We start from the raw sequence: 22,330 nt of genomic DNA on the forward strand, positions 1-22,330 counted from the left end.
CAGAGAGTGGTGATGCAGCCGCAGCACGAGCTGCAGGTGAAGAGGTTAGGAAGCGCTCATTAGAGACATTTAGACTAAATCAAGGTAAATTGATCTTGATGACATATTTATTCCATTTTTGACATGTTTTTACTAAAAGTAAAGCAATACAAAGACAAAAATGTAGACAGAGATGATGTAATTAAAACTTGATCTCATACTGCAATATGTATGGTAAGCAGTACGTAGACAAAACCATTTCTATCTGTCTATATAGTGTAAATGATATCATGTTGTCTATTTTTTCCCAAAAATAAGTATACCAATCTGAGCAGTCATAGTGTATTGTACATGAAAAAGAATTGCACAATATTATTATTTAGTCATATATTTTTATTTTTATATATTAACAGAGAGGTAAAAAAAAGCAGAGCAAGTAGTACAATGGAATTTTTAAAAGTGAAAATGGAGAGTGATGCTGCTGCTAAGAAAAAAGCTGAAGAGACGCAATCAAGTATGTTGTTGATGATGAAACAACAAATGGAATTAACTCGTCAACAGATACAAAATCAAAACGTTCAAATGAATAAACAAATGGAGCTCATGCTCCGTATAATTGAAAAAAAGTAATGCTCTACCTCTGTTTTTCTGTCAGTTTTTACAATGATTTAGTCTGAAATGAACCTCTTTACCTGCAGCTTGTGCTCCATCCATCTTATATTAACTTAGCAAATCTTCTATGGTTGTTTCTGATGCTGGTGGACCAGACCCCTTTATCTCATTATTGAATTTTGCCCTCAACTTTTCCTTTAATATATTCCACCCATCCCTCACATTTGTTGATGTCAAAAGATGGTGAATTATTGTTTGCAATGTCTTTCCATACTTTTCCACGTTGCTGTGTTCTTTCTTTCTACTGGAAAGGATCCAGTATAATCATCTCCTTCACTAGCTGGTCATCCTTTTCTGGAGACCACTTTGTACATTTAGTGCTTAGTAATATTTTTATTTAAATTACATCCAAAGACCATGAAGTATGGTCTTGTGATATTTCTCACGACTCAATAAATCAATTAGCCTTTTCTATATCAGACCCTCATAGGTCATGAAGTTTTATAATAAAAGTGTATATATAAAGTAATTATAATTGTGCAATATCAATAACTTTTAAAGTTTTCTGTAGTAAACATTAATGTGCAATATAAAATTTAAACAGTTAATTTACAGTACTATAAATGCATTTTTTTTATTGTTACAGCATGAAATTTTGCTATACTTAACTTCAATATAATTTATTTTTCAATATATTTTTCAACAAATTGCATATACTGTAATACACATTGTAAATAAAAGTGTATAAATAAGTAATTAGTAAATATCAAATATTTAAAAAAATGCAATAACAACTTTTAAATTGAACAATATTATACGGTATACAAAACTTACTGAGTAATCTTAATGGATTACTGTATTAAAATTAATAATATTTAAACGTTTTAAAATCATTTTTGTTTTATTAAAACTTGTATTGCTTGTGTAACTTATCGAAAATATTCCTCAAGGGCAGGCGGATCGAGTTGAAAGCTTCTTGACGTAATATTGCCATAAAGACAAGTGTGGGCATTTGTCAACAGACAACAAACTACATAGATTTTCCCAATTGCACTCAGGCCTATTTTTTGTGTTTTTTTAAAGTCTACAAATTTCCAGTTTTCTACAATGTCTCTAAACAGCCATTCAACAGATACTCTAACCTGGCTCATAGATCTGTTGTAGTCAACTTGAGCCTGAGTTAAGTTTCCTTTAAAAGGAGCCTGTGTTAAGTTTCCTTTAAAAGGAGCCTGTAAATGAACACGAAGCGGGTATGCAGGGTCTCCATAGATACAAAGGGGATCTCCATTTCGACGTACAGCATTGCGTTCTAACTTGTGTAGTAGGTTTGATTCCCTCAACATGAAGGCATCATGACGACATCCTTCGATGGGTCCAAACAGATTTGCTATAAGTCCATTTGGCGTGACGACTGATTGAAATTTTAATGAGTGAACACGCTTATGACCATTATAAACTATTCTTTGATTTTCTCCAGGCCTGCAAATCGGACGCACTGTCCCATCAAAGAAACCCCAACAATTGTCAAGTGCAGCACCGGAACTGTGTATTGCAGCAGCAAAACGTTCCAAAAGATTGGCACCATATCAATGTACCTGCATGGATATGCAAGTCTCTTAAGCAAAATGCACACTGTTTCAATGCCAGTAATTTTAAGTCCATTTACACATCTAATTTCATCCGCTATCCGTAGAGCTCTCTGCAGTCTGTAGATATCTTCTTTTTAAAATCTTTAAATAAAAATTAAAGCTGTGACTAACTTGATATTAAGGAAAGGCCTAGGCTATTATATAAATATGTATGTGTTAGTGAATAAAATATCAACAATAGTATGTGTTCTGTTTGGGAGGTTGCTGGGTTTGTTTACTTGAATCTTTACTTGCAAATAAGTACCACACACGAATTGATTATAACAACATCATTTATTTATTAAACAATAACAAACTTTACTGTGACGATACAATCGCCATTTTCAACAACAACGAAAATCCAACAACAGAGGGCGCTATGACCCTTTTTGGAATATGGCACTGTCTTAACAGCCGCCCCCGAATTTCTTAGGAAATTCGCCTTATCAATCAAGATATCAAGTCATGTACTTATTTTTCTGTATTATTAATCAACAGATTACATTTCTTTTAACATTAAAATGATTTAAGTTGCATAAAATTACGCGCCTTTTAAGTCAAAACTAATAATCACGGGCTCGATTCTTCGACTTGATCGTCACATTTCATCAACTTCACGAGCTTTGCCACTGGTCGTCGATAAGCCTTTTTGTTGACACGAACATCCACCACTCTCACTCGGTTGTCACTGCTTGGATAGAGTGCCGAAACAACACCGACTGGCTACTGAGATCGGCTCAACTGGGGATCTACTATCATCACCACGTCTCCAACTTCTAAGTTTTCGACTTCCTTCTGCCACTTCTGGCGCCTTTGCAGAGTCGGTAGGTATGACCTGATGAACTGACGCCAAAACTGATCCGCTAGAACTTGACTATGTCGCCAATTACGCCGTCCTTTCAGTTCTGACTCGTCGTACACCACCATAGGTAGGGCAGGATCCCGCCGCCCCATCAACAACATATTTGGCGTAACTGGGTCGATATCAGCTATCTCGGAGGATGCGTAGCCAAGAGGTTTAGAGTTCATAATACCTTCCACTTCCGTCAGAACAGTACGTAGCACAACATCAGGTACTACTCGGTCTCGTAGAACCCCTTTCAGCGCACATTTGATAGAGCGCACTTCCCGCTCCCACAATCCACCGAAATGAGGAGCACTTGGAGGGTTGAAGCAAAATCTCACTTTAAATTTTGCCAGACGACTGGTCAACTCTGGTTCCATTGCCTTCAGTGCAGTCTTGATCTCTTTCTCCGCTCCCTTGAAGTTTGTCCCACAGTCACTACGGAGCTCATATGGTACTCCTCTGCGTGAGGCAAAACGCCTATACGCCATCAGAAAATGATCCACATCAAGAGACTCTAACAGTTCTACATGAACGGCACGGGTCGTCATACACTTGAAGACAAGGCCCCAACGCTTCTCTTGTGACCGCCTAACTTTCACTGCAATTGGACCAAAGCAATCCATCCCGGTAGAATAGAAAGGAGGCTTATTCACCCTTAATCGGGATTCCGGCAAATCAGCCATTCTGGGTATCAGTGGTTTCTGCCGCCAACGTTTGCAGTCAGAGCATTTTCTGAGTATACCTTTAACAGAGGTTCGTCCTCTCAATATCCAGAAGCGACGACGCAGATAGGCGAAAACTTGCTCGGTTCCGGCCTGGTGGCTGAAATGATTATCAGCATCCTGGATAAGCAACTTGGTTACTGGATGTGATGATGGGAGGACAATTGGATGTGGTTCTACACTAGTTTTGTTATCCATTTTCCTTAAACGTCCACCAACTCTAATTAGATTTGTCGTTTCATCCAGCTCTGGAGAGAGCTCCAACAGACGACTACTCTTCGGTATTTCTTTCTGGGTTTTGAGCGTCGCAATCTCTTCTTTAAATGATTCTTGTTGGGCTCGTTGTAAGAGTTGATATTCGGCATCACATACTTGTTCTGCAGTTAATACAACTGAATCTTGTCCATCAACTGCGTTGAGTTTCTCTCCCAGTGCTTGTACAAGTTCTGGCCAGGTCGGGAATTCTTCCAAATCTATATTCTGTACTGGAGTCGCCAAGGTTACACCACAAAATAGGGACTTCTTTATTTCGTTGGTATCTACAGATGAATTTAATGATGAGACTCGAGTTCGTGCCAGCACTGAGGCACTATGACTCTGCCATGTATCTTCTGCCTCTAGCAGCCATGAAGGTCCATCAGTCCATCTGGATCCTTTTCCGAGCTCTGTCACTGACAGACCTCGAGTAATGTCATCTGCAGGGTTTTCATCTGTTCGCACATAACGCCACACACTGTCGGATGTCAACGTCTGGATTTCAGCTATCCGAGTCCCCACAAACACCTTGAAACGACAGGAATCTGATTGTATCCATGTAAGAACTGTTGTTGAATCACTCCACATATTAATATGTTCCACATCCAGGGTGAGTGCATTGGTGATAGTCTGAGCTAGTTGTGCACCAAGAAGAGCCCCAAGTAATTCCAGGCGTGGTATAGAAGTGAGGCGTTTTGGTGCTACTCTGCATTTGGCCAACACGAAACTCATGTGAACACTACCGTCACTATCCATTGAGCGTAAGTAGGCAACGGCACCATAAAGCTTCTCTGAGGCATCACAAAACACATGTAATGTCATTTTTACAATTGTGCTGCTCATGTTAGATGGTGTATAGCACCGCTGTATTCTTATTGATGGAACTTTCTCCAATTCATCACACCATTCTTCCCACCTTTGTCGAATGTCAGGATCTTTTACTTCTTCATCCCAATCAAGCTTTGTTGACCAGAGTTCTTGAACAATCGTTTTGGCTCTGGATGTGAAAGGTGCTATATCTCCGAGTGGTTCAAACTGACTGGCAAGCACTCTGAGAGCATTGCGTTTGGTAAGTTTTCGGTTATCTGGAGATTTGGCTGGGTGGTATAACTCATCACTGTGGCAATCCCAATAAAGTCCTAAAGCTGGCTCTGGTTCCCCATTAATTTGACTGAGGGAAAGTGACTGCAATTGATGACCGGACTGTACGTCAGTGGGTAAGTGTTCAACTACATCTCGATGGCTGCTGGCATATTTTACCATTTGGAACCCAGCTTCATTTAGACACTCACGTGTCTTATCTACAAGTTCCTTGGCTTCTGATATAGTGTTACGACTGGCTAGTTGATTATCCACATATGTCTCATTTTCGATGGTATCCTTGACAATTGGGTAGCGATCTTTTCTATCATTTGCCACCTTTTGTAAGGCAAATGTTGCACAACAAGGGCTACAAGCAGCTCCAAATGGGAGTACCAGCCACTCCATTACAAGCCAAGTATCCATCTCGTCATCCCACCAGAGGAATCGCAACATACGTCGGTCTTCTGGGGCCAGTCTCACTTGATGGAACATTGCGGTGATATCGCCGGATACTCCAACGCGTCCTTGTCGGAAACGTAGCAGCACGTCCAATAGTGCTGGACTTAGAGTCGGTCCAGCGAGTAACTCATCGTTCAGATTCTGACCATCATATTCAAACGAACAGTTGAAGACAAGTCTGTACTTCCCACTACTGTGTACCACGTGACAGGGGATGTACCATCCTAATTGCTGCTCCGGAGACAATGTGTCAACAGGCCCTATAACTCGTATGGAGCCGTTCGTCTTCAGCTTGTTAATATATGATCGACAGAAGTCTACCAACTCTGGTTTGCGGGATATTTTTCTCTGGGTAGAAAGAGCTAGGCTCTGAACACATCTCGGTGTACTAGACGGGGGTCTGTACCCAGGTTTCCACAGGAGTGGCGTCTGGAGTCTTTGTACACCTTGGACCTCGACCTGCTTGGTACCATTTTCCAATGTCTGAATAGCAAACTTGTCATTCTTTGACCGCACTGATTCCTTTGGATTTACATGGTGCAACACATCTACTGCCATAAATCTTTCCATTAATTGGTGCAGCTTATGTTCTGGTTGAGTGCTAGTGTACATCATCTGAGGATGTCCTAGTAGCTTTCCTTGTTTCTGGAGACCCTGCTTTCCCTGTACAGTCCAACCAAATAGTGTCTTGACCGCAACTGGTGAACCCGTTTTGGGTCCTCTTCTAGTTTCCAACGACAGAGTACATTCAATGTTATCGGCACCAATCAATATCGTCGGCTGCACCTTTTCGGCAGTAAATAATGGTAGTCCTCTAAGGTGTGGCCATTTTGACTGCAACCTCTCCGCAGAAACTGTATAATCCCCAAGTTGGACTTTAGTGGCGGCAAAGGCACACTTGATATTGAATGTCTGGTCTGGTTCTTCTCTGGGCGAGAGGGTGAAGTCCACACATTTTCCTTTCCAGTCAGTGTCACCTGTTACCGTTTTAACTTTGATTGACTCTTCCTCACCATTAATGCCCAGTTCATTTATCAATCTTTCTGATACCATCGTGCGTTCTGCACACTCATCAAGAACACCGTATGTGTTTACTAAACCTTTGGCACCATAGATGGTTAGGGGTACAACTTTGATTAGTACATCGTGGTAGTCAAGTTTAGCAGTTAAACCCATTCCAGTACATAGTTGAGTTGGATTAGGTACTGGTTCAACTGGAGCTGGGGCTGGTGCTGGTGCAATCACTTTGTGGAGACTACTTCTGTGGTCCTTTGTACATTCCTTGCACCTTTTTGGAAATGGGCAAACACCATCATGCTTCTTAGCACACTTTTTGCACCGGTTGGTGGTCTCCAACCATTTAATTTTGTCTGCATAGCTAATCTTGGAGAAGTTACCACATGTTTCTAGGTAATGTCCGCTTTCATCAACATCACAATACAGGCATGTAACACGCTTCTTAGCCTTTGAACTACTTTGAGTAATATAAGCCTTCGTGGCAGGCGGTTGTTCACGTTTCTTCTGCTGTTTAGCGGTTGCATATGGTTTTTGGTCTCCTGTACCATGACTCATTTTTTCTAGCAGTATTAGACCAGCTGGTCCTGTTTTCTCCTCTAACCATGTTGAAAGGTTTTGAACAGTATAGATCATTCCCTTTTCCTGTTTCCACATCTTGAATAGAAACTCATCGTGGAGCCTGTCTGGTAGTTTCTTTGTCAGGTCTGCCGCATACCGATGGTGATTCAGCTCATTCCCATGGTTTAATTTGTTGGCAGTCTGGACCACAGTTACCAGTTCATCCGAAAAATCTCTGAGACCAGCCCAGTCCCCTTGATGTATTGTAGGGCGTACCTGGAGCTGGTCCAATAACCCTTGAACGATTCTACTGGGATCACCAAAGGCCTTCTCCAACTGTTTCATGGTTTCCTTGTAAGCGTCATCTCCTAGCATGAGGTTACGGTCAGCCATTGCTAATGGTCGTCCGCCAAGGTGACTACGTAAATATGCAAACTTAGTTGCTTCGGGTAGCTGTAATTTCGCCTGACTCATCACACTATCCCATACTGATTTAAATGTCACATACTGCTTAACATCGTGTTCATCACAGAATTTTGGTATATTCAGTTTTGGTAAACCATCCCAAACTCTACTAATACCAAACACTGGGTTAATACTCTGGGTCGTTGGTTGGTATGTCGGTTGGTATGCCGGTACTCCGGGAGATGGATTGAATGACGATGCAGTAGAATTTAGTACCGGTATGTCAGTACAAAGTCCAGCATTCCGTACGTTACTTGTCGTAACGGTATGCATCTGATGTTGTGTAATATTTTGCACATCATTCATAGGCACTGGCATATGCGGTATTGTACTTTGTGCATTACTAGTGAACCTGGACATCCAGGGTCTTGTACTCATTACATCAGTAACCATGGTAAACGTAGGTTTAGTGTTCGCCACCCCGTGTGGTGAGATGGTTTGTATGGGTGTGTACTGATTCATCATACTGTTTACCGCATAAGTTTGTTGAGTACACACTTTCGGTCTGGCTGCATTCTGTATTTCTGTCCGATTAATAATACTAGCACTGCTAGTAGTAGCAACAACGCTTTCACTGACCGGTACCGTAACAGTCCTTGTAACGGGTTCTGGACTGCTTTCTGTAAGGTTGATGTCAGTCATTGTTGTGTCTGCCAGGAATTTCTTCACATGATCTTCGGACGTTTCGTTGGGAGATGTGGTTAACAATTCATTTAGGTCTTCATTTAGAACGGCGGTGAGTGTGTCCGCTTGTGCTCGTAGGGCCTGTGCCTTGCTCCTCGCCTTTAGTATATGTAACTCGGCTTCTTTAGATGCAATTTCCACTGCAGCCATGGCTTCTGTCTCGGCAGCAGCGGCATCTGCTAACACCGAGGCTCTATGGTTCGATGACCTCGACGATAGCTTTGATGATCGGCGACTGGAGCACGTGGATCGGTTAGACATACTTGTTTAGGCTAGGCTAGGCTATATCAGTAAAATGTGATAACTTACTTCTCAAGTAATCCGGCTCGAGGGACCAAATGTTCTGTTTGGGAGGTTGCTGGGTTTGTTTACTTGAATCTTTACTTGCAAATAAGTACCACACACGAATTGATTATAACAACATCATTTATTTATTAAACAATAACAAACTTTACTGTGACGATACAATCGCCATTTTCAACAACAACGAAAATCCAACAACAGAGGGCGCTATGACCCTTTTTGGAATATGGCACTGTCTTAACAGTATGACCAACAATCAACTTGGTAACATTAATTCAGACACTAATTTATCTCTAGACAAGTTTAATAAGTCTAGTTCGCTAGTATAAATAATAAAAGCCTACTTTCTGGCCTAGGCCTACAAATAAATAATTAATTTAATTTTAAATGTAACAATTATCAAATTACACTACTTTTATTAGTAATGAACCTATTGATGTAAATTCAATTGAATTTAGACCTACTATCAGCTATTTGCTTTCATAAAATATAGGCTTTACTAGATTCTTACCGTAGGCCCTATGATTGGTTGGTGGTGACTTACCTGAAAAACGCGTTGCATTCGTCGTCATTGTACGATTATTGTAATCTTTGTACTGTACATTTATATTATTGCTTTTATTAAAATCATACAAAAGTAAATACTCCTCGGGGTCAATTATATCATCGTAAAGTGCGATATTTAATGCATCTTGTACGGAAGCCATGGCTGTTTGTTTATATCATATCAAAACTATCGTGACGCGACGTCGTCGCGAATCGCGTATCGTAATCGAACTTTTTAAAGTGGACGACAACCAGCATTTCACACATCAGCGCGCACTGGTAATCCGTCGTCGTCCCTCTCCGTCGTGTTTCGTAAACTCTCTATTATGATGACGTCATCATGTTAAAATTTGCAATAAAAGACGGGTTCCGTCATTTCCACCTATTCTGCACTGTATGTAGTATGTATATAGTATAGTATAGTGTATAAGACACAAAATAGAGGGCACACTAAGATTTTATTTTCTTCAGGTCACCAATGGCATAATCGTTCTTCTGTGCGCAATATGCTAAGTATGACAGGCATGTGGTGTTTGCGCGGCGGATAACCTAACTCGTCTACAGTGACGAGTTCAAATCTAGTTAATTGTTCGTTTTATGAAATCTATTTAGTAAAAAAAATCCTTTAGTTGAACATGCATGCCCTGTGTGGCACAGTTCAATTACGAAAGACCAAACTAAGTAAATAGAAAGAGTTCAAAAAGGAGCTCTACAAATCATTTATGCCATGAACTATGTATCCTACGAGTCTGCTCTTATATTATATTGTCAGACCTTCCATCTCTATGGTAGCACTGTCCTGAATGGCGACACATGTACACTGTTGTTGCTCTTAGACTTATTGTAGTCTAAATCAGCGATTGTGGTTGAAGTTTTTGCTGTTTTTTGGTTACGGTGTTATACAGTAGATGAGTGGAAATAGATGAAAAATAGGCGTTGAGTCAAACAAATTGCAACAGTTTTGTTTTTTTTGCTGAAACATACGCAACTATTATGTAAATATTATCATATCCAAAATCTACCCTGATCTGCCCATTATTAATTACCTAATTTGCATAAATTAAAAATGGCTGCGATTTGAAACTTTTGACCCTAATTATCTCGTAAACCATCAAGTATTTTATATAAGAATGTATTAAACACAAATATAAACATGACCCTAAACATTCGGAATAGCACATTTGATTACCATTTGATGGGTCAAAGGTCATTTCATTATACCTTATAAAAAACCATAATTATCTATTAAACCATCGAATATTTAGTATAAGAATGTATTAAATACCAATATAAAAATGACCCTAAACATTCCGAATATGACATTTAATTTGTCATTTGACCTTCGGTCAAAGGTCATTTCAGTATACCTTATTATAAAAATGCTATGATTATATATTAAACCATTAAATAGTATAAGCATGTATAAAACACCAATATAAAAACATGACCATAACAATTCTAAATAATTCAATCTGGGTTTTGAACTTTTTTTGAACATTAATTTTACATATTAATATATTGTACTATCAATTATTCAATATTAGGCACATTGGCATAATATTAATTTAAGCTCATACACTAAAGATATCATATTAACAAAATAAAATTTAGAATGTTGCATGAACTCTTACTTGCTATGTGTGGTCAGTGGCGTATCCAGGATTTTGAAGTTGGGTGGGGGGCCAGGAATTGCCAATTTTCCGACAAAATTAAGCGTGGTTCCCACTAGAACGCATCACAACATTCATTCATTCATTCATTCATTTATTCGGTCAAAATCAACATACAATACATGATTACATAACAATGTTACAATACAAAAAGTCAATAAGTCATATTGTCTTATATGGGATAACGATGCAAAATTAAAACCAAATTAAATATTATCTGTTAGTATGTTGTATTAATATTACAATAAAAAAAGAATTACAAAAATCTGACTTGTAGTTTTCGAAATATAGGGTCTAAAACATCGCCGAAAATGATCGTTTTTAGCTACGAAAGAAGTAAAACAATTTGCGGCCTTAGTCGACAATTCTATTAACTACGCCATTTTTGGTTAAAATAATATATAATTAAGTTTTTTAGTAATTTATTTTATATATCACCATTGGAAATATCAATAAAACATGTTATTAAATGCTTATAAAATATATAAAGTTGTTTACTTAACGGAATTCGGACAAATTCATTGCTCTAACTTTGTGTAGTAACGATCAGAGAGACCATTATGATCGACTTCATGGTACACGCGCGAGAGAAAACATTCCGCTGCGGGTGATTCGCATCCACCAATCAAATCAGCCAGAATCCAAAATCATTCAACCGTGAGCAATGCCAATCACGAGAAAGCTCAGCTTCCAATTCCAAAAATTAAAAAAATTGAATAATAAAGGCCTCATATCGAGAAAAAAACGGGTTTTTGGCACTTATAATAAATATATCTCAGATAAAAAAGCCCATGGCATGTGGAACTATTATAATCTTAGCGTAGGAAGACATACAAACACCAGGTCATGAGAGGCTCAACTGCAAAAACAAGGTTGAATAGGGTATGTTCAAAGACTTTTGAGTAAACAATCTAGCGTGTACGGCCGTTCGTGCTAGATGATAAGATATTTTAATCACATTGTTTTACGTGTTTGGTTAGATGTAATGAAAATAAAAAATAGTTGATCTGAAGGGAATGATATGATATGTAAAAAAACAAACACTCAAAAGAATTATGTGTACAGTTCAATTATTGTCAGAATAATAGTTTATTCTTATTTGCCTAACTTTTTTTTTTCAAATCACCACAAACCCCCCCCCCCCCCTCCCCCACTGGATACGCCACTGTGTGTGGTTGTATCGAATTTGTGGTAACACAACTTAATAAAGAAACTTAAAAGTTTATAAACATCCGTTGGTGTACAACACAGTATAACTTTCCTCTAATTTGATAAAAATCTGTAACATTGTTATAGATAGATATCACTATCTCCAATAATATCAGTATTGTCTTCCAACAAAATATTTGTACAGATGCCATCCTGGCATTCGCCACAAGAGTTTGTACAGTAGAGGCCATTTTTTTGTAAGAACATTGTAAGGTATCGCAATATCCCTTACATTTGCACCTTATTACCTTCAACAGTTCACGAGGTGCAGGGCTAGAATCCATAGTAATAGGCATCAACTTTCCATTCTGTAATTTCCAACCCCACTCTTCTGGCTTTAGGTGGTTGTTCCCCATCCACACGAATGATATTTGCAGAGTCTGATGTAGGTGGAATGCTTTGTACTTCTATACTACAAATGCTTTTTAGAACTTTTTCATTGAATTTCTCATGGCGCACGTCATTAATGCTTTCTTCACATCCACCATACAAATGAACAAGGGCTGTCACCAGCTTTCTTAATTGTATCGTGATTCGAATATCTTGAAAGAAATAGTTCTCCGTGTTGCGTAAGTAACTCTTTTTTCTTTAAAACTATCCATTTCCCGATGCTGTATAGACGAGAGGTGGTATCACATCCACAAAGAGCGTGAAGAAATGGCAAAAATCTTCAAAACTGATCTTTAACACTAGTATTTTTCGTAAAATGTTTCATTAGAGAAAAAAAATATATACATTTTGAATAAATCAGTGAAAAAATAAATTCTCTCGGACTAGTAGTTTTTGAGATATGGTAACCCTGTAATTTCACCCTAATTTGCATATTTAAGCTAATTTGCATATCATCAGGATGAGTGACAGAGGTGTATAGCTCAAATTTTGATCTCCTCATCATATATGACCATTTAAAAAAGAAAAATCTCTGTTTGCAATTTGTTTCACTCAAAATGATAGATTGCCTAGCCTACAATGCAGTTCGCATACAGAGCGCATCGTGGTGTAGAGGATGCTACAGCAACACTCCTACATTTCATACATAAACATAGATCTAAAAGGTACTTATTCAAGAGTTTTATTTATTGACTCTTCCTCGGCCTGTAATACAATCCAATGTCATGTTCTTTTAACCAAGCTCCTGAAACTCAACATTAATCCATCATTGATAATGTGGGTTAGAAACTTTCTCCACAATAGGACCCAACAAGTCAACGTAAACAAACACACCTCTAATATACTCTACAATAATACCGGTTCCCCACAAGGATGTGTCTTATCCCCCTGCTGTACATCCTCTACTCCAATGATTGCTGTCCTCTGTCCTGAATGGCGGTCAAGTATGCCGACGACACTGCTCTTGTGGGTCTAACCATGGAAAGGAAGCCTTACTCTATAAATGAATATTATAATGAGGTGTCAAGGTTTACTGCCTGGTGTAATGATAATTATTTAAAATTAAATACCAAAAAGACATGTAAAATGATAATTGACTTCCGGAAAAATAAATTGAATGAAAATCTAAAAATTGGAAACGATAACATTAGGATTGTGTCTGAAATTCAATATTTAGGTACCACTATTGATGATCGGTTAAAATGGAATCAAAATACACTCAGACTTTATATGATGCCTCAACTAAGAAAATTTAATTTTGACAAAACAATTCTTAAACTTTACTATAATTCTTTGATTTCTAGTGTTATTTCATTCTGTTTTACAATCTGGTTTAACTGTTTAAGTCAAAAAGACTATGCATTATTAAATAAAATAAACAGAAGGGCGTATATGATTACTGCAATGACCATAGATGATATGACATCTACCTATGAAAAAACTGTGATCTCTATGGTAATGCGCCGTATCCTATCACAACCTTCTCATCCGCTCTATAAAGAATATAATTTTCTACCATCATTAATCCGACTTCACTCCCATTGTGTGCGAGCAACCCGTTATTCCAAATTATTTATCCCTAAGTCAATTACAGTTTTCAACAACACCGTTACTAGATAATTTGATTCCGTTTAAGTAATTTATTGTGTATAACGTTTATGTGTAATTTTGTATAGTGTGTATAATGTTCTTTTACATTTATTCGTTCTTTAAATAGTGTACAAAAAACGAATTTCCGATATGTTTTATTGGACCAAATAAATGCTGTGAGAGCAGTGCATTATTATTATTATTATTATTAGCTAACAGAAGAGTCCAACTCTTACTGAAATTTGGTAAAGGATTAATAAAGTCTGATACATTTAGAAGCATTCTTCCCCCCGTTTGTGACATTAGCAGAACCCTGAGGTCTGCGCGTAAGCATCGACTTGAAATCCCGCTTGGTCGTACAGAGAGATTTAGATCTTCACCAGTCCCTTTCTAAGTCCGACTCATTATTGATGATGTTTCAATGAATATTGAATAGGCTGGTACTATTTAACTTACCGGTGGACACATTTTAATGTGTTAATTTTTTTTTAAACTAGTTTTACTATTTATACATACTGTATGTATATATTTTTTTTATCAAATATTGTAAAATACTACTTTTCAGCATTTTGGTTGCCGTTGTATTATTGATTTCTTTTTTTATGAATAAATATACCTGAATATATAGTCTACTGCATGTAAAAAAACTAATGAATGTCACGAGTACAATTAGAATGTACAATTATTAACCATTTGTTAAACTACAAAAAAGGTATCTATTTCGTCTAATTAAAACCATAAACATTGAGAATATTTTTACTAATTTTGTTTCATCATTTAATTTGTTTAAACGCCATGATATTTCTAATATGTCTGAGGAAACTTAATTGTATATATTTAGTCTTTTCAGTCGCAACTTTTCCCACGTGTTCTGTTTTGCCCTGGTTATTGAGATTTTAATTTCCATTGATTTACTGTTTCATATTGATTTTTAGTACCGGGCCTAGCGATTTGAGCTATTGTTACGCACAGGGCCTATGAAACGCAACATAAAACAGCCACAAATCGTAATTAAAACAACGTTTTGAAAAAATACCACCCCAAAAACAAGCATATTTCTTTAAAAAATAATTTTACGAATTGCATTTATTTTTTTTTGGTTTGATTTATACGATTTGTAGCTGTACACATTTAAAGCATATTTCGTACAAAACTAATATTTTACGAATTGCGTTGATTTTAAAGAATTTTTTGTTGTTGATTTTACGATTTGCTGGTCTACATATAACTTGAATAAATTTCATAGAAAGCCGATTGGTCTATGGTATAAACATTATTTTTATGTTCATTATGAAAAAAGTGCACTTTAGGCCTATCAAACACAATCTCAAAGGACATATAGGCATACCTACATTTTGTATTACAACATTACACTGTATATAAATCTTAAATATTACGTAGTACTCTATGGTGCTGCTGGGCACGACAATGAGCTGACGTGCATAAAAGGTTCGCTGAATAAACTCAATATTTGCATATAATCAGCTTAACCACTGGCAAAAAAAACAATTAATCGTCCAAGACAACATGTCTACTACTACCAGATCGTCCGGGCAAATAAATCAAAACGTGGATCTACAAAAACAAGTGATTCTACTAAGCCTGTCACTAACATCAACAACGAAGGTGAGTTAGACCATGGATTAAAGAATAGAAGGATATGCATCGACGTGAGATCAAGGGTTCCTTGACTCTCGCCGACAGACCGCGGACCGCCCACAATCATTGTCATCAGTTTAATTAACCGCATGGTAACAACGAAACGGTCGCGTGCCTAATATATTGTTTACTACTGCACATGTGCAACGACATTTAACTTTGTTGGCTACGCTTCTTTCGCGCGTTCTTTGGTGGCATGATGATAGCGCTAGCAACAATGGCGACAAACAATTTATACGACGACGAATTTAGTTATAACCTTTCTGATGAGGAATTGTAGATGCTATAATTGTAATTAGTATAGGTTTCTGCCGCGATTGATCTACGCTAATGTTTTTATGACTTTAAAGTAGCATTTTATGACCTAACTATGACATCTGAGACAATAACTATTTGTTGTCTCATCCTACATACATGTAAAATTACAAAATCAGCAAGGATACTTGGCCTAGGCCTTCTAGGCTTACTAGTAAACCATAATATGATTTGCCGACATTGATACTGCCTAGGTAGACAACGTGTAATCATGATCTATATACTCACCGTTGTCTTACTTCTTATGTGAATAATAATAGGTACTTCGTTTGTTCGTGTTTAAGTTTGCCCTGCGTGTACTTTTCAAAACGACCGCTAGGTAACGAATCGCAACTATACATAGCCAGCCAATCCCGGATCAGGGATCGCTGTTTTCATTCAATTAGACCCGGTGATTGGATGTGATGTGAATGACATAACCACTAGCCAATCACCAGGCACTACAATTTAAATATAATCACATCGATCATTAAGGAGATTTATGAAGAAACCACTGCTTAGCCATATATTAAAAACACGATTGTTGTATGGGTGAACACCGGCCAGCGATTTTTTTTCGTACATAAGTTGGGGACCCCTCATGAAACGTCACAAAATAAACATGAATAATTCATCAGTTAAATTTTCTTGTTCCGTGTGCACCCAAGCGTATAGCAACAAGAAGTGATTACACAAGTGCGGTACGATTCTAGGCCTATCTCCGCTGTTGTTGCGGCGTGCGATTTCATAGAAGAATAGCTGCGTTTTGTGTGGATTGTCGAAATAATCAGCCTTTAGTTTATGGTGTTTTTAATATAATTTATTACTAAAGAATTACGTGTTAAAATTATAGTTTCTATTAATACTATTAGGCCTAATTATTAGTCTCTAAACCCATGTCTATTCTAGTAGTAGCTGTGTGGGTGTGTGTGACGTGTGTGTGTTAGGTATGACCAAAGATAGTTACACTATCTTTGGTATGACACAATCCGAGTAATAAGTCAGCAAAATTAAACAATAAACATTACACAAAAATACATTTTTTATTCTCGTGGGTCAAATCTTCCCATCTCATGTGTTCATATACGCGCATTTTTAAAGTTCCTTTGAGTACATGCATATTGTTTGATAATAAAATAGCAGAATTAAAAAAATACAGTACACAAATTATACACATTCTTTATTCTTGTGGGTCTAAGCTTTCTTTGGGCTATGTCCAATGAATTACTACTTAGTTTAATGTCTTGCCTAGCTGTCGATTAGCCTCGACTCGACACATTTTGTGTGAAGAGTGCGCGAAGGCAATCACGTGAATTGACTTAGAATCCTAGGCCTACTGTAGAAAGTATCGTATCGCAGTTGTGTATAATCACTTCTTGTTGCTATACGCTTGGGTGCACACGGAACAACAAATTAATGAATTATTCATGTTTATTTTGTGACGTTTCATCAGGGGGTCCCCAACTTATGTACGAAAAACAAAATCGCCACCGGCCACGCTAACAACATACATGGTCAAATGCATAATTTAATATTCTATAGATTAACGCAATTTTTAATGACAGAAGATGGCAGGCAAATTATGATAATTCAAATATAAAAATTGCATATTTTATTAATATTACCAACTACTTAAAATTACCAGTCGTAAGAAAGTGAACTTTTCGTAGTCCGATTGTGATGAAACTAAAACAGAATTATTCAGCAATATATTTTTGTTGTCAATTAATCATCGACGCAGACATGTCAATAGAACATTCAGACTGCGCATACGATTTCTACATGGTTACGTTTTGGTCTCAAAAAATGTAACAGTTGATTCGCAGCGTTTTACCAGAGGGCCGCGGTTAGAGACACGGAGTTCAATGAGCGTGTTTGTTTGTTTGATTGGCAGCAGTGCTTTAGTATAGGCAAGCGCATTGTAAAATCGTTTGATGTCACCGTCGATGCATATCCTTCTATTCTTTAATCCATGGTTAGACCCACCCAGCATACCGCAGCCCGATGACTTGGGTCCAGGCCAACTTTCGGATATGATACGGCGGTACTTAGGGATACACAACACCTTCTATCCGATGACAAAGAACTTGTAAACATAGTTGCAGAAAGTATAAGTCAACATATCTTGTCATCGCCGGTCCTGCTCAACAGTATTGTTACATCGATATGTGAAAATGAAACGATCATAAAATCGATATTGTGAAACCATAATAGAGCGGGTAAGTCAAAATGTTTACGTTACCCATGACAACCAACTTGTAGAGGGCGAGATTTATTAACTTAAAGAGACTAACACAAAACTGAAGCAAGATATAAACACAATAAATGAAAAGTTAGATGACTTAGAACAATATAGCAGACGGAACTGCCTAATATTACACGGGGTTCCAGAATCTACAAACGAAAACACAGATGCATCTGCATTAGACATCATAACATCTCGTATCACCAACAACGTGGAAATAACGGACTTTGATCGTGTTCGGTAGGAAAAAGCTACTTCATGACAAGATCAAATCCAAACCTTGTCCAATCATAATGAAGTTTAAAGCATACTCTATTCGTGCGGACGTGTTTCGAAATAAGAAATCTCCATACACAATAACTGAAAACCTAACGCAAAAACGGATTATGTGGCTATAACGTCCTTCCTTTTTAAAATGTATTGTGATGAACATAATTAATCATCTTTAAAAAAATTGTTACGCCATTATCTATCAATTTATAAATGCAAATCACGAGAAATTAATGCGAACGTATTATTATTTACACTTGTAATTAATAATCGTCCTTTTTTCTTATTTTTTTTGTAACCAATCAATTTGTTTCTTTTTTTATCTATGTTATGTACTGTAATAAGTGTATTTTTTTTTTTGTCACAACACTGCTCACACTAACTGTTTATCTTCTAGTCTTTACAACCCCTCTACTGTTATAAATGCTTAAGCAATCTACTTACTTTCAACCACATCGATGACGTCGAAGAATTCCAACATGAAATAAGCCAACTTAATCACGATCAATTAATTAATTTCTCAAAATTAAAACACCTAAATATTAACCCATTCAAACTTAACTACACTGACGATTATAATGACTATTTAGTCAACAACGATACCTGTGAATACTGATTCAGATTCAGATAATATTTATTTAGATAATAATGAATGAATATATACAAAATAGAAAAAAGATATTAAAGTGAACATAGATAAAGCAGTAATTGGTAGTCATTATTATCATGGATCCCTTCTAGAAGTTAAAAACTTGTCTCGTAGGGACCCACAACAAAACACATTACTAAAAAAAATAAAAATAACCTAGAATATATAATTATATAATTTAGGATAAAAAATTACAGTATAATAACATAACTAACATCTTCTTTATAAAAATTATTTAAATTATATTTCAATAGTTTCATGATAATTATAAATGAAATAACTACCGATATTGGTAAATGAAAAAAAAAAAAATATGTATACATAAATTATAATTCCAGTATATAGTATATACTATATATACATTATATATAGTATAGATTAAAGATTGCAATAATAAACAACAACTAATATTTTGTGTAAGACATAAATAGTATATGAGTATAAATAATGATAATAAGCATAATAACTAAGCAGTATAATATTTAGATATATAATGATTCTTTAACTTTTTTCGGAAAGTAAATAATGATATTGACGTTTTGATATTTGGTGGGATATGATTCCACAAATTAGGACCTGATATAGTTAAAAATTTAGTTTTAGTAAGTCTAGCAAAAGGAATGTTTAAATGAGAAGTTCTTAAATTGTAATTGTGAAATTTGGTACGTTTACAGAGCATATCAATCATAGAAATAGGAAGTTGGTTTTTAAAATAATTAAACATAAAACTGGCAACTTGAACATTGTGGATATCCGTTAATTTTAATATACCAAGACGTTTAAAAAGGGGTTCAGATGAGGTTCTATATGGTGAAAAAGTAATAATTCTAGCTGCACGTTTTTGTAATTTAGTTAATCTAGCAATATTAGAAGAGTAATCTGCAGCCCAAATAATGTTACAAAACTACTTTAATGATACATTTAATACCAGATTTACTAATGATAAATTCAGTATAATACACATGAATTCACGTAGCCTAACCAAAAATATTGATTTTCAATAATAGGACTCAGTGAAACCTGGTTCAATAATAACAATGCTCCTCCTCCACTTACTAACATCCAAGGATATATACAATGGCCCAATCCGACCGCACAGGAAAGAAAGGCGGAGGAGTTGCCTTGTTTATAGATCGCCCAACAGCTCAATTCATACATTCAACAACAACCTATCTACCTCAATTGATACTTTGTCTAAAGAGAAATATTTGTTCATTTGTGGAGATTTTAATCTTGATCTTTTAAATTCTTTAACCCACGGACCCACCAATGACTTTCTGAATACAATGTACGCTGCCTATCTCTATCTTCTTATTGACAAACCTACAAGAATCACGACCAAATATTCCACCCTCATCGACAACATTTTCACTAACGTAATAAAACACAACATCACTCCAGGAGTTCTTTTCAACGACATAACTGATCACTTTCCTGTATTTCTTCTATTGAACACATCAAACGAACCCACAACCAATGCTAAAGAAAACTTCTACTCAAGAAAAATGACAAATTATTTGCATCACTAGGAATTGATCTAATGACCACTGAATGGAATGAAATATACCAGCATAACTCAGCAAATGAGTCTTTTAATTTATTTAGTAACAAATTTTCCATCTTATATAACCAAAACATACCTAGAAAAAAGATTAAAATAAACAAACAAAAAATAGCAAAACCATGGATAACAAAAGGAATTATTAAATCCATAAACACTGGAAACAAGTTGTAAAAAAAATATTTAAAATTACCAATATCAAAGAACAAAACAAAGTACATAGACTATAGAAACAAACTAACCAAACTTATCAAAATATCACGTAAACAACACTTCTCAAACAAATTTAACAGCTACAAAGACAACATTAAAAAAACGTGGCAAACAATCAACAACGCACTTGGCAAAAACACAACTAAAAATATACCTAATTTCTTTAATAACAATGACTCAAAAATCACCGACCCCGTAGATATTGCTACCAATTTTAACCGATACTTTGCAGAAATAGGTCCTACGTATGCCTCAAACCTTCAATCATCTTCCGGGAGCCATTCTGATTTTCTAAAAGACCCTATTAAAAACTCTATTTTTTTCGCTCCTACTTCTAAAAAAGAAATTATTGACATAACCTCAAAATTCAAAAAAGGTAAAAGTCCGGGCCTTGACGATATATCTCCAAAAGTAGTTAAAGACATTGCACCTCTAATTTCGGAACCGTTAACATCTAATATGTGTTGTTCGCCTGGTTGTGCCATGTGATGCGAATATGTTCCGTTGACATAAGTTGTATCAAAGTAGTCAAGAAAGTCCTCTAATACTGCAGGTGAATTTTCCCGTAGGTGCTGCATACCTTCTTTGACCTAGATAAAACAAAGATTATTTATGAGTAAAGTAGAATGATCAATGTTCCAGATAATTCTTAATTTGAAATCATGTAAGAGTCATTTTTATGTTTTAAAGTTATGGTGCTACAGTACGAATGAATGTTCAAATTAAATTGAAAAAAGAAATCAAATAAAGGGACATGACAACATAGCTTGTAGAACAATTAGATAGAAAAAAGTTATTAAATCAATTATTAAAGCAGTAAAATTATAAAGAAACATTATAGGCTAAATGAACAAGTAAAAAATCACCATCTTGAAATGCATAATTCTATATGAACGAAAGGTGGAAATTAAACAGATAAATATAAATAAAATATATTGTAAAGATAACATACCTTATCTGGAGGCAGGAAAGCGAGACCATCTACCATTCCACAGAAGTGCTGGATTTGCTCGTCTTCCATGTACATTGAAGCAAGGCCGAGAGTCTGCAGCTTTCTCCATGAAGATTGTGTTAAGTGGTTTATTTATTAAGGTTGGGTTTGGTACATAACCTAGTAGTCTACATTGATCAACAATGGCAGTAAGAAATTGTTTGTAATGTTCTTGCAATTTTGATGCAAGTAGCGCATATACAGTTGTTATCGAATTTTCTTCTAAATCAACGCCAATCACATACAATTGCTTATAGAGTTTTGGGCTGGTTTTAAATGTTCCATCCATAAACCAGGTTGTTGAATTGCATAGGTGACGCAAACCATCCGAAGTTGCAAAAACTGTGACACGGTCATTATTAACAACCATAGCATCATGGATTAGAAAGTCTCTGTCATCAACAGTTAAATAACACCTACACCCAAATTGC

General features: G+C 36.3%; 1 pseudogene; it reads right to left on the minus strand.

Annotated features, from left to right (window-relative positions):
* Positions 1-1,385: 1,385 nt before the first annotated feature.
* Positions 1,386-21,929, minus strand: LOC140055429 (uncharacterized; annotated as a pseudogene).
* Between the last annotated feature and the right edge of the window lie 401 nt (positions 21,930-22,330).

The sequence above is a fragment of the Antedon mediterranea genome, chromosome 7, assembly GCF_964355755.1.
Source record: "Antedon mediterranea chromosome 7, ecAntMedi1.1, whole genome shotgun sequence".
NCBI classification, from domain to species: Eukaryota; Metazoa; Echinodermata; class Crinoidea; order Comatulida; family Antedonidae; genus Antedon; species Antedon mediterranea.